The sequence below is a fragment of the Balaenoptera borealis genome, assembly GCF_965194805.1.
Source record: "Balaenoptera borealis genome assembly, chromosome: 18".
Taxonomy (NCBI): Eukaryota; Metazoa; Chordata; class Mammalia; order Artiodactyla; family Balaenopteridae; genus Balaenoptera; species Balaenoptera borealis.
The window spans coordinates 7,865,683-7,878,894 of record NC_138877.1 but is presented as its reverse complement, the minus strand read 5'-3'; the positions used below and the strand labels follow the sequence as shown (position 1 = coordinate 7,878,894).

General features: G+C 47.4%; 1 long non-coding RNA gene across 4 annotated transcripts in view; it reads right to left on the bottom strand.

Annotated features, from left to right (window-relative positions):
- Nucleotides 1–561: 561 nt before the first annotated feature.
- LOC309615469 overlaps nucleotides 562–13,212 on the bottom strand; it is a 270,174-nt gene continuing 257,523 nt past the window's right edge. For all 4 annotated transcript variants that reach the window (XR_014236826.1, XR_014236827.1, XR_014236828.1 and 1 more), the window contains one exon: nucleotides 562–2,846. This is a non-coding gene — a long non-coding RNA (uncharacterized lncRNA). The remainder of the gene's footprint in view (nucleotides 2,847–13,212) is intronic.

Below are 13,212 nucleotides of genomic sequence, written 5' to 3'. Positions count from 1 at the left end.
GGCTTCTGAAACTAGTTCATGCGCGCACACACACACACACACACACACACAGAAATAGTGAAACAATTTTTCAAATATATAACCTGTCCTTTGACCCAGTAACTCTATTTCTAGGAACGTGTCCTAAGGAAATGATCAGAGGCAGGCAAAGATGAGTGTCCTAGGACGATTGCTTTAATGCTATTTACAAAGTAAAAAAATCAAAAAAACCTAAAAGTCCAAAAACAGAGGGAGGGTTACATAAATTACAGCACGCCTGAACTAGGAGGCAGCCGTTACAAAATCATGTTTACAAAGAAATTTTAATTGTTTAGAAAATGCTCACTATACAATGTTAAGTGAAGAGGAATGAATAAATAATGTTCATACAGTATGAACTCAGATATTTGAGTTTCTGTATATATATTAGATAGCTGCAAAGGGAAACGTTTGGATAGAAGTCATAATTATAGTTCAATCTAGTTGGTGAAAATTGTGTAATTTTAATCTGATTTTTAAACTTCTCTGTATTTAATTTTCAACAAATGCATATTATACAGTCATAAACAAACGATAAGACACTTTTTCATATAGTCATTTATTTTCTTTTTATTGTGGAAAAATAGACACAGCATAAAATTTACATTTTACCGTTTTTGAGCGAGAGTTCAGTGGTATTAAGCCCATTCACAGTGCACAAGCGTCACCACTCTTCATCTCCAGAACATTTTCATCTTCTCAAACCGAAACTTTGCATCCGTTAAACACTAACAGCCCCCCCCGTCCCCCTCCCCTAGCCCCTGGTAACCACCATTCTGTGCTCTGTCTCTGAGAATTCAGCTTCTCTAGGTACCTCCTATGAGTGGAATCATGCAGCATTTGCCCTTTTGTGTCTGGTTTATTTCCCTTATCATAATGTCTTCAAGGTTCATCCACGGTTGCTTTATTCTCCAGGCACCTTGGTGTTGTTCCTACACTCTGTTAAGCTTCAGTGCTCATCTGCAGGGATCTCCAGCAAGGTCTTCTGCTTGGGACCTGCTGAACACGAATATTTTGCTTGAAATGTGAAGGCTCCTCTCAAAGGGCCCAGGAAGCGGTGTGACGAGGCAACACTGGGTGTTAAACGCTCACCTCTCCCTTTGCCTCCAATGGCCTCAAGTAGCCAAGGGTGCCACATTCTTGTATTACGTCTTGAGAAAACGGCTAGTGGAAGAAGAAGGTAGCGCTGGCATTGATTGAAGGAAGGCCTGGAAGGAGCTTTTAAAGCATCTGTTAAGACCGTCTCGTTGTGCAGAGACTGAGGGGATGGACATTAATTGCCCCCGTGCACCAGGGAGGCGACGCAGTATCGTGATCACAAATTCCAGCTCAGCCTCTGAGGTCTGCGTGACCATGGGCGGCCACCTAGAGATCTAGAACTGTCTGCTCATCTGCAGCGTGGGCACCAGGGGTGCACCCACCTCACTCATTCAATTGGCAGGTTAAATCCAAAGTCCAGATAATGCCTGGCAGTAGTAAGTGCTTGATATGCAGTAAGCGCTATTATTATTTTAAATTATTATTGTTGTTGTTGTTCTTGTTTGGTGTCAGACCTCAGACTCAAGCTCAGCTTTCTTAACTCCTGGGCCAAAGCTGTTCTTATTCTCTTTTTCCTTCTGTGTCCTTCCTTTGAAACTTGACCCTTGACCATTCCCTCCTTTCTCACCCTCTTCTTCAGAACTCTGGACCTTTCAGAGGAGAAAGGGCAAAAGGAGAGAAAATGCAAAATAAAAGAGGAAGGAAAGAAAATAATGAAGACAGGAGATCCCATCTGCAAAAGTTTGCATCTGCCCAGAAGGAATGGAGACGCAGGCAGCAAAATCACCGTTTTGCAACTTACAGATAAAACTCAAAGCCCTTCCCCACATACCGATGGCTCTGTGTGCCAAAAAACATCTATATTTTCTGTTATCTCACTTTGGAGTGTAGGTCAACCCTGATTTCAACAGGTAGCAGATAGAAACATCTCGGTCACGATAAACAATGACTTCTTTCAAGCTATGTTCAATGCAGAAGAAAAAAAAAAAGACCTAGATTTCTAGAACCTTCTATACATGATCATTTTCAAGATAGCCATAATTCCCTTCAGAATCCTGGTGTGTAACCTCTGGCTCCCTGATCACTTCTGAAGCTGGCTATGTGTGATCCCTTCCACATCCGACTTGAACAGCAGCTGCCAGTGGGAGTTTGACAGTTCTCTGTCTTGTTTCTCCCACTTCAGAAAGATCTCTCTCCTGCTTCTCCTGGCTGTCTGCTCTGCCTGGCTGAGGAGCAGACAGCCCAGACTCCCTCCACCCGCATGGTCCTCCTGCCAAAGACCCAAAACGCAGGGAGTGGGCTCTCCTTGCACGCTCAGTTAAAAAACTGGGCATGCAACGAGAGACGCACATCAAAGGACAACCTTGTTTGCTAAAAAAAAAAAAAAAAAAAAAGAGAGAGAGAGAAAAGAAAATAACACATGTAAATTTTTAAAATTTCACGTTCGCTTGTGCTAATTAAGGAATACGGACAGTTGTTGTTAATAGGCTTTAGCAACTACTCACGTTGAGTGGAATCTTCTCAATGGACCGGGGTGAACAAGAAAGAACGCCTTAAAGAGAAGCCTCATTATACAGGCACAGCCCCAAGCGGGTTCCCTCCGGGCATCTGCTGGTTTCCAAGACGTCGTGGGCGAGGTGAGATGTGCACAGAGGAGGCTTCTTGTTCAGAGAGCAGACAGACGCAGGCAGCCTCCGTCACCAAGTATGCACTTGAAGACTGTCATTTTCATTCTGAAGCCTTCAAGTATCCCATTCATTTCTGAAAACGTGTGCCAGCTTGGCATCCAGCTAAGGGGACATAAAATAAATCAGGAAGGAGAGGAAAATGTCTAGAAGCCACATTTTCTAATTATGTCTGGTTTCTCTCCTTCTCTCCCCCCAAGGCCAACCCCTCTCTGTCCCCACCTTCCTCTCGCCGCCAGTAACATGACCGATGCAGAAATGTTTTCAACTCTGTACCACCTTGGTTAATCTCTACAGTTTCCGTGTTTTTCCACCACTGCTTGAGAATTCAACTGGCATGAGCTGTGCATCAGGGCCGCTCGTCAGCTTGGCTGGGAACACCTGGCCCGGCCAACGGCTCTGAAATATGCAGTCCCGGAAGAGGAAGCAATCTCTCCGTTGAGAATAACTGCCCTTGGCCTGAATTTGTCAAACAGGATTTATGGGGAAAGGACGAGGGACGGAAGCAGGGAGGAGACAAATCTTCAGAGTATATTAAGTGAACACAAGTTAGGCTGTGGCTCAGCGGTGCTGGGGAATGACACAGTCAGAACAGGGAACCACACAGCCTGATGGAAACCGCTGCTCCGAGGCAAAGTACAAGGCTCATATTCAACAAGTGTTCCAGGCACCATGCTGGGGCCTTTCACCGTTATGGCCTCATTTAATCCTCCCAAGGGACCCCTGCAAAGCCATCCTATTCTTCACCCCTCCCCACCCCGCCCTGAGACTTCAGACCCAGGGGATCAAGGTCACCGAGGCTGTGACTCCCAAGACTCCTTGTGGCTGCATGACCAGCAGTTGCTTATCCACACTCCACAGGGAGAGAGAACATAATCACTTTAAAAATTACCGGACATTATAATTAGCCATGGTAATGCAGATGCTAACAGGAGGGGAAACAGAGTGAGAACTCCGTACGCTCTTTGCAGCTTCTCCGGAAATCTACGACGCTTGCCAAATACGAAGCTTATTTTAAAGAAATAGGCCACAGCCTGGAAGTATAAGCCCTTCCAAAAGGGATGCAGTGCAGATCACCCTCGTCATCCTGCTCTTCCATCCTTCCCCAAATCGGTGCTGAGCCGCGCAGCCTGTGCAGAACGAGCCCTTGTCACAGCGCAAGGGATGCAGGTCTATGCAGAGGAGGAGAAATTCGGGGTCTGTGAAGTGTTCGACCTCGCGCCCTCATTAGACTGCAGAGTCACAGGAAGCGTCTCAGAGAAATTCAGATGTATAAATTTTAGCTTACCGATTTATGGGTCTGCTAGCCAGTTATGAATAGTAAGTTGTTATGTGCTGAAACCACTTTCTGTTGGTGTATGTCTTTCGGCTTTCTCCTGTCTTTGCCGTAAAAAATCTTTCATTAAAAAAATTAATGAATTGGGAGATTGGGATTGACATATATATACTAATATGTATAAAATAGATAATTAATAAGAACCTACTGTATAAAAATAAAGTAAAATAAAATTCAGAAAAAATTACAATTAGCAGCCTTCCTCTGTCTCTGAAAGGAGAGGGACTGTCATTTCGGAGGCAAATTTGGGGGAAGGAGAAGGTGTTTTGGAGCCAGAGAGATCTGGGTTCAAACCTCAGTTAAATGGCTTTCGAGCTGTGTGATCTTGATTGAATAGCTCATAATCTCTGAACTTCAGATTCTTTCTATGTAAAACGCAGCCATCATACCTACCCAACAGGACTGTGGCGTTAAAATACACAAATATGGTGTTTACTGCTGCATAATATGTGTTCAAGAAATAAACATATGGATGAATGATTAAATATGGGTTAAGACTTCAAATTGAATATTTATGCCTAATTTAACAAAAAAATCAAGCATTCAAAGAGGGAAGAGTCTAGTGGTTTTACAAAATCACATGAATAATTATGGCCATATCTCTAAGGGGGCTACTCAGGTGGTGTTTTCAGTGGATCTTGGGCAGAGTTGGGGACACGCAGGCCCCAGGTCTGGGTGTGGAGCATCAGGCAGACCTGGAAGTAGCCCGTGTCCCTCGTACGTTCATTGTGAGCAGAGCTGGATGGACACAGGCAGGTAGAATGGGAGCATCCTGACAAGACAGGGGGCTGGGGTGGCGGGCGGCGGGGGGCCTGCCGGAAGTCCCAGGGGAGCAGGCAGAAGTATTTCTACTCATAGGTTGGATTGTGGCTGGGATTTGTCGTGAGGCTTTAAAAACCTTCACCCTCTGTCTTTGAAAGGACACAAGGATGCCTGGAGAATCATAGGAGGAGAGAAAGCCATGACCAGGGCCCACGCCCAGCTCCACTGGAGGGGTGGGCAGCCCAGGGGGGCCATCACCGCCCTCTCCTGCGTGTGGGCATGCGTTCTGGGCAAGCACAAAATCTTCCCTTCCAGCTGGGCCAAGCCTCCGTGTTTAGTAGCTATCCGTGTACCTGGCCGTTGTCTTTACTGTCTCATAAAATTAGCCTGTCAGCCCGAGAAAGCAAAGGCAGACACATCGTCTGAATTTATTAGCCAGAATCTGGCTCCCCAAATGCTGTGACCTGGAAGGAGGTCTCCCTGTTGCTCACTCAGGCTTTTTTTTTTTTCCTTCTGGCTGGGTCAGTTCTCACAGCAGAAAAATGCCAATTTGTCACAGAGAATCCCATGCCCGGGGTTCCTCTTCTATAAAATATGTACTTGTGAGGGGCAGGAGGTGAGGCTGGGCGTGGACTAGATCAGTGGTTCCCAAGTCTGTCTGAACTCAAATCGGCTATTTTTAAATAAGCTGAATGAGGGACTTCCCTGGTGGTCCAGTGGGTAAGACTCCGCACACCCAATGCAGGGGGCCGGGGTTCGATCCCTGGTTGGGGAACTAGATCCCATATGCCGCAACTAAGACCCGACGCAGCCAAAATAAATAAAACAAATAATACATAAATATTAAGAGGTAAATAAATTTAAAAAATAAAATAAAATAAAATATGCTGAATGAGTAGCTACTCGGGTGGAGCCCAGGACAACATAAATTTTTAGAAAGTTCCTGGGTAATTCTGATAATCAGCCAGGATTGGGGATCACTGGACCCCATGACCTACCAGGTCCTTTTGGTCTGGAACATTCTAGGTTATGGAAGTCCAGGTCTTCCCCTAAACTGGAGCTGTCAACCCCATCTATATAGGAAGCCTAGGAATCATTTCTTAACAACCTGGGGGATATTCTACAATCAAAGGAGCTTTCTCGCTTCCCCATGTCCATTTTGCCTAAGCTGCCTTCAACATTTTCTATTTCTCCACAAGTCACTTGGCATCAGGGAGCAAGAAATACACATTGGCCGCATCTGTTCAAGGTGTGGTCTATGGACCAGCAGCTCTGGTGTCTCCTGGGAGCTTGTTAGGACCACGAACTTGAGCCATACTGGTTCAGATCACTGGTCCTCAACTCAGTGGCACTTTGGGATCATCTGAAGAGTTAAAAAAAAAAATTCTGATGTTTGAGTCCAGTGCCCAGGGTGCAGAGATGATTTTAAATTCCCCAGGTGATTCTAACGTGCAGTAAAGCAAACATTGGATAAATGGTTTAAAATAAAAATCCAAATAAACTTTTTTTTTCCAGGGGGTACTGTTGTAGTGAGGGGTTCTGTGTATCATTACTGGTTTGTTTTTTTTCCCTTCGTTAAACTGATGGAATCATTTGGGGGCATGGGTGAGACAGAGAAAGAACTAAAAAAATTCTTCCACCAACAGGGATGGGTCTGAAACCCTCTGATCAAAACAGGAAGAAAGAGGGGCAGAGGACGTTGGGATATTAACTATATTTCAATGTAATTCGGATTTCTTAGCAGCCTGCACAATGGCCCGGCACTTTCTGGAACAGTGCAGGTTTCTCCCCGCCTTGGAGAAGAGCTCACCGAATCACCAGGTGCACACGAGAACCCATCCCCACGACACAGGAGCCTCTCTCTCCCTCCCACAGAACGTCGTTTCTTACGCTTTTATGTTCTAGTTTAAGCAATTCTTTTCCCGTTGAAGCCAAGTATGTATTGTGTGTCTATTGAGATGTAGCAACTGTCCATTGCAGAGAAATAACAAAAGGCCCTATGGAGAACTTCAATCCTGTGAATTTCAACTAAACTTGGTTCCCGATGCATCAAAACTCTCCCAGAGCCTTTGCTGGGCCCATAGTCAGCCTTGACCGCATCCAGGGGGGCGACAGGACGGTGCCAGATCTGTCCACATGGGACCGTACTGAGCCCTGTTGGTGGGTCGGAAGGCTCGGATTTGACTTTGGTTTGGACATAACCCCTCTGATCCCTAATTTTCTCACCTGCGTTCTATCTGACCTCGCTCTTCTGAACCCACAGAGCAATGGCTTTGGGAGGGGAGACGGTGAAATAAAGTGTAGGAGACAACACTTCACACACACTGAGGAGGCTTCTCTCTGAGCCCACAGGATCAGGAGGCCTCGGGTCACAGCTGTCCCCGGGTCCCGGACCCACCCCAGCTCCCCTGGCTTTGCCCCCGAGCGCTGAGGCAGCACGGGGCACACAGCTGCGTTTGCAGGGCTCTGACTAACCCTGAGTAAAATGTCAGGCTCAGAAAAGCTCCAAAAATAAAAATAGCTGCAGGAGATGGCGGCTTGATTCTTGGTGCTTTGGGGTGGGTGAGAGCCTCTCTCCACACCACTCACTGTGGGCTCGTAGCAAAGATGTTGGAAACCCCAGATCAAGGCCCTGATGCGGGGTTCACCCTCCCCGAGCATCTTAATTGAAAACCGATTTCACCTCCTTCCTTTTCCCTGACCACCTCTTCCGAGGAGGAGCCATGCTTTTCTCTGAGGCCGGGAAAGTGTCCGCAGAGGACTTGACTCCCTCAGATGGGATGGGAGGTGAGAAGGTGGAGGAGGAAGACCCCCCCAGCTGTGAGGACAGGACTTCCCTCGGGCTGAGCCTCTCCCCTGACCCGAGCTCGGCTTTGATCCTGAGTCACCTCGGTGTGCACTGAGATTGGGTCTCTGCCTCTGGCCCCAGGGGCCCGGCCGCCACGAGATCTACGAACGCCCTCGCTCTCATGACGCTGTGGCCTTGGGGGAATTTACAGCCCAGGGGGACAGAAATGCCGGTGAGTCTGTTAAGATCCTATTTCAGGACGAGAAATAGCATTTTGGGTGAATCGAAGGGAGTGATTTTGTGAAGTTTCAGACAGAAGCAACAAAGAAATGACTGTACCCAAAGGCAGTGCCCAGAAATGGTTGGCGTGGCCGAAGGGAGAGGAACTTTGCCCTGGAGCACCGGCTGTGGTCATCAGAGCGTCCCCGGGCCCCTGACGCTGCCTCCCCAGACCACAAGCACAAAGGAAACATCTTTGGCTCCAGACGCTAATGACGCCAAAGGAGAGAGAGAGACAGAGAAAGGTGGAAAGAGTCAGAGACAGAGGGAAAGAGGGATTCTGAAAAGAACTGTGCATTGTATTCATTTTTACTGAGTGCCCACCAGACACTCTGCTAGATCCTGGGACAGTAGACATGCTCATTGTGACAGCTAAGGATCCACTTTTGACTTTACTAATAATAACCCCTATAATGGACATCTACTAGGGGCCTCACCCGTGCAACAAGGCCTTGAACTAAGCTGCACCGGGCAGTGGATCCGTGGACCTGGGACCGTGGACATTGAAGCCAGGTCACCAGGGTTCAAATCCTGCCTTGGCCACTCATCTGTAGGGTATCCACATACCCTGCTGGATACATTTGATAACTCACATTTACAATGAAGAATATGGCTACAGATATTTATAAACATATAAAAAAAAAAAAAAGATTCTGAAAACAGCAAAGCCCTGGAAAGTACCAGAGATACTTTGCAGTAGAGAATCTTCATCACCGTCTGCGCCACGCCTGGGCACTCTCTCTGCTGCTCCGTCCCTTTCATGAAGGTTGAGGTTTGCAGGAGTCTTGAGAGTTCTAAGCAGGGCATACAGTAAGTGCCGTATAAATGTTGGCTTAGAATTATCCTCATCCACGTTTTGTTGTTGGGGAAATAGGCCCAGGGAGGTAAAGCCCGTGGTGGGAGCTGGGCTGTGGGCCAGGGCTCCGTTGCATATCACACTTCAATAGCTCTAGGCAGGTTTATCCCAAAGAGTGTGTTGTCCGTGGGGTTACCATCAGTACGACCTCTTCTACGATGTGTGCAGAGTTTGCTGGTCACCTTAGACCACCAGCAGGTGACTCGTCTGAATGAGGTTCCCCGTGGTGGGCTGTGGACTCATCGCCACTCACTGAGACCCAGTCTGAGAGGCACGGCCGGAGGTGGAGCTGTGTCCCGGCCCGACTGAGCAGTGCAAAGCCTAGCATTCCTGCATCTGCAGACCACTCAGGACAGCTACGCCCTCCAGACCGCAACGGTCTGTGCAGCTTTCCAGAAACTTCCTTATGCTCTCCTAGGAATGATGTTTCTCTGTCGGCTCCAGGTCTCAAAAATGTTATTTGTGGAAATGATTTTACAAGTACTGACACCTGGGTCCAACCCCCAGAGATTGTGATGTAGCTGGCCTGGGGGCCAACATTTGTTCAAAGTTCTCCACGTGGTTCGAATATGCAGCAAAGTCTGAGTCATCCTCTAACAGCACGTGGAGGTGTGTCCCTGTGTCCATGCTCCCCTTCCTAACCTCCGGCAGGGCTGGCTCATGGACCCCAGCCAAAGACTGCGTTTCCTCACCTCGCTTGCGGGAAGGGCGGGATTTGTTTCTGTGTGAGCGTGACCTGTGCCTCTTTCAGGTCCCAGCCACCTCTCTTCCCTTCCCCGCCCCAAAGGCTGGAGAGTGGGCACGTAAGAGGGGCTCCAGCTTCAGCCATGTGGGCAAGAGCCTCTCTCTAGGTGTTGGAGAAGCAAAGAAGACGAGCCTGCATCGTGGGACCGCCTGAGGAGTAGTCATCCCCCTGCCCTGGGTTGCCTGCCTGCCTGCCTGCCTTTGGACTGTTAAATGAGAGAAAGATGAAATTCCATCTCTTTGAGCCTCTGTGACTTTAGGTCTTTGTTGGAGGGGCTAAGTCTGTCTTCTAGGAAACACCTAGTTGATTGCTTTCACGTAGGGGTGAATGTCACAGTCACCCCAAGAACTTTTAAACATACCTCAGGTCTAGGAAGTCCTGGAAATAGGACAAGGGCAGCTGCAGTTTTTGTTTTGTGTGTGTGTGTGTTTGCTTGCTTTTAAGTTCTTTATTCATTGTTAATGACAGAGTGAAGTTAAGTGACTTTGACCAAATTAATTAGAGACTCAAAGAACCAGTTGGCCATAGCATCGGAAATTAAATACCAACAGGTTAATCACTGAGAGAGATCAAGAGGAAATGCCTGTTTTGTCTCTCACTGCGTCCTTCTGTCCTTCCTTTATTTATTTATTGAGCATATACTATGTGGTCCTTTATTTTAAGACCATTTTTTAGGGTAGTTTTAGGTTCACAGCAATATTGAGAGGAAAGTACAGAGATGTCCCATATATCCTCTGTCCCCACACGTGCACAGCCTCCCTAATTGTGAACATCCGCCCCCAGAGGGGCACATTTGTTACAACTGATGAACCTGCACTGATACATCAACATCAGCCATAGTCCACAGTTTACACTTGGGTTCCCTCTTGGTGTTATATACTCTGTGGATCTGGAGAAATGTATAATAATGACACGTATCTACCATTATGGTATCGTACAAAGTATTGTCACTGCCCTAAAAACCCTCTGTGCCCCGCCTATTCATCCCTTTCTACCTCCATCCCCAGCCCCCCAAAAGGCCTGGCAACCGCTGATCTTTTTATTATCTCTCTAGTTTTGCGTTTTCCTGAATATCATACAGTTGGAACATACAGTATGTAGCCTTTTCAGACTGGCTTCTTTCACTTAACAGCATGCATCTAAGTTTCTTCCATGTCTTTCTATGGTTTGATAGCTCATTTCTTTTTATTACTGAATAGTATCCCATTGTCTGAATGTACCACAGTTTATTTATCCATTCCCCTACTGAAGGATGTCTGGGTTGCTTCCAAGTTTTGGCAATTATTAATAAAGCGGCTACAAATGTACATGTGCAGGTATTTGTGTGGACGTAAGTTTTTAACTCCTTTGGGTAAATACCAAAGGACTAGAATGCCGGATCAGCCCTCTGTAAATCTTAAAGCTCCACAGGTGAGTCTCATACACACCCTGGTGAAGCTCCTGTAGGGAAACAGCCAAGACAGTTTGCTCCACGGCTCAGACACCCGGAGCTCAGGTCCCCTGAGGGTCTGTGACCAGCTGGTGGGGATGCAATGTGCCAGGGGGCCCTGGGCACGGTGCACCCCACCTCCTTCTGTGTCCCCAGCTCCTCGCAGGGCACTGGGCCCAGAAAGGAAGCACAGTGTGCATTTGCCACTTGATTTCAGTGAGCCCAGAATTAAAGGACCGTGAGGGAACAGAGAGGGGCAGGCGAGAAGGCTTATGCTCTCTCTCTTCCCACAGCAGGACGCAGCTGGCAAAGCAAATCGTTCTCAAAAGGCTGATATTTCGAATCAAAAAAGAAGGCTTGCAAAATGCATATTTACAAATGTCCTTCTTTTAGCGGGAAAGGTTGCCATGGAGACCTGTGCCTGGGTACGAATTTACGGCTTAGGAGCACATTTGCCTCCTTGAATTCAGCCAGGTAGACAGCTGGTCCTGCGCCGCTGCAGCTGTGGGGTCTGGGCAGTACCGGGGCATGCCTGGGGGCGGCATGGAGAGCTCCCTCAACCTGGAAACTCTTCCAGGACTGAAGATGCTAGATTCTCTTCCAAAATGGCTAATTAGGCAAGGAAAGCAGCGTCTGTCTCCCTAAGGTCAAATCCTCTTCATTTCAAAGTTTTCACATACGTGAGCCAGTCCAACCCCCATCTGGCTCTGGTGGGCAGGACTTGGCCTTCAGAGCGCTGCTCCAACTCTGTTCACACTCCAAACTCCAGACCAGCGGGAGGAGCTCCCAGGCCTTCGTCCAGAGCCTGCGTCTGCTCGTAACAAAAGCCCAATTAACAAGACCACTGGCATTGCTGCTGCTTCACGGGGGGGCATCACGATGCTAATAATCGCACATCTAGTTGCATGAATCTTTTCTAAACCATCAAGACCTACCCCGAGCTCTGCCTGAACTGCGTCTTCTGAAACTCAGGTGCCAAAGACAGAAACAATAGTGAAAACAGTGCAGGATGGTACCAAGGAAGAAAACACTGCCTTGCGCTTCATGAGAACGTTTCCTGAACTCTGAAGCTGGAGTATCTGCTTTCAGGGTGGAGGGCGGGGTCCTTGAAAAATCCTGAGTGGTGATATGGAAGCGAACCGCATCTAAAGGTGTCATTTCACCAGCTGCAATACAGGTTTCTGGAGGATAAGGAAGGGGTCCTTTATTTCGCTCATAAGTACTATTTCATATTGGAAACAGATTGGTCCATACGCTCAGTGGCATATGGGTCGGACTCAGGGTCATGTTCTTCCCTTCCGAGACTGTGATCCTGGTGTCCCGGTGTCTCTGTCCACAGAGCCTCCTTTGCTCTCAGAGAGCGTGGACCGCTTTCAGGACACAGCGTGAAAGTGCTAAGTGGCCACCGCAGGGACTGTGCCCTCAGGGTCTATTAACGCCTACTTTTTGAAGCATTGTACAAAAATCCCTCCTGCCTTCCTTCCAAAACAGAAATTAAAGTAGATTAAGAGGTGTGTGGGTTGAGAACTGGTGTGAACACTGAACTTATCCAAGGAGAATTGATGGAAGACAAGTGCCTGGAAAGACTACTTAACTCAACCCAGCTCCCCGCTACCCTTCCCTAATAGACGTGCTAATCTGGTCTGAGTGCTTTGTTTGACAAAGCCCCAAACTGTGGTTCAGGAGGACTCGAAAGCTCCCCGAAGCTTCTTCAAAGATGCCTCCCCCTTGTGGGTGAGAAATGCAGACTGTTTGAGTACCTTCTCGGGCAATGAAGACCAGCGAGGGGAGGATGTCGGGTGGGCAGAGACCACTGGCATTGCTGCTGCTTCACAGGGGCCAACCCTACTCACCAGTTTCTCCAATCGCTCTGGTCCCTGGCAACCACTAACCTACTTTCTGTCTCTACAGATTGGCCTGTTCTGAACATTTCATGTAAATGGAGTCATATAATTTGTGACTGGCTTCTTTCATTTGGCAAAATCTTTTCAAGGTTCATCCACATTTGTAGCACGTATCAGGGGGCTTCACTTTATTGCCAAAACATATTCCATATTTTATTTATCTATTCATTAGTTTATGGGCCTTTAGGTTCTTTGTTCATAGTTTTTTTCTCCTACTAGCAGTGTTATTACGAACATCATACCACAGTATTTCCTGGGCACATGTGCAAGAGTTTCTTGGGGGTATATTCTTGGGGTGGATGGCTTGAAATATAGGGAAGGCAAATGTTCAGCACTACAAGAGAAGGCCAAATTTCTTCCCAAATGCTATAA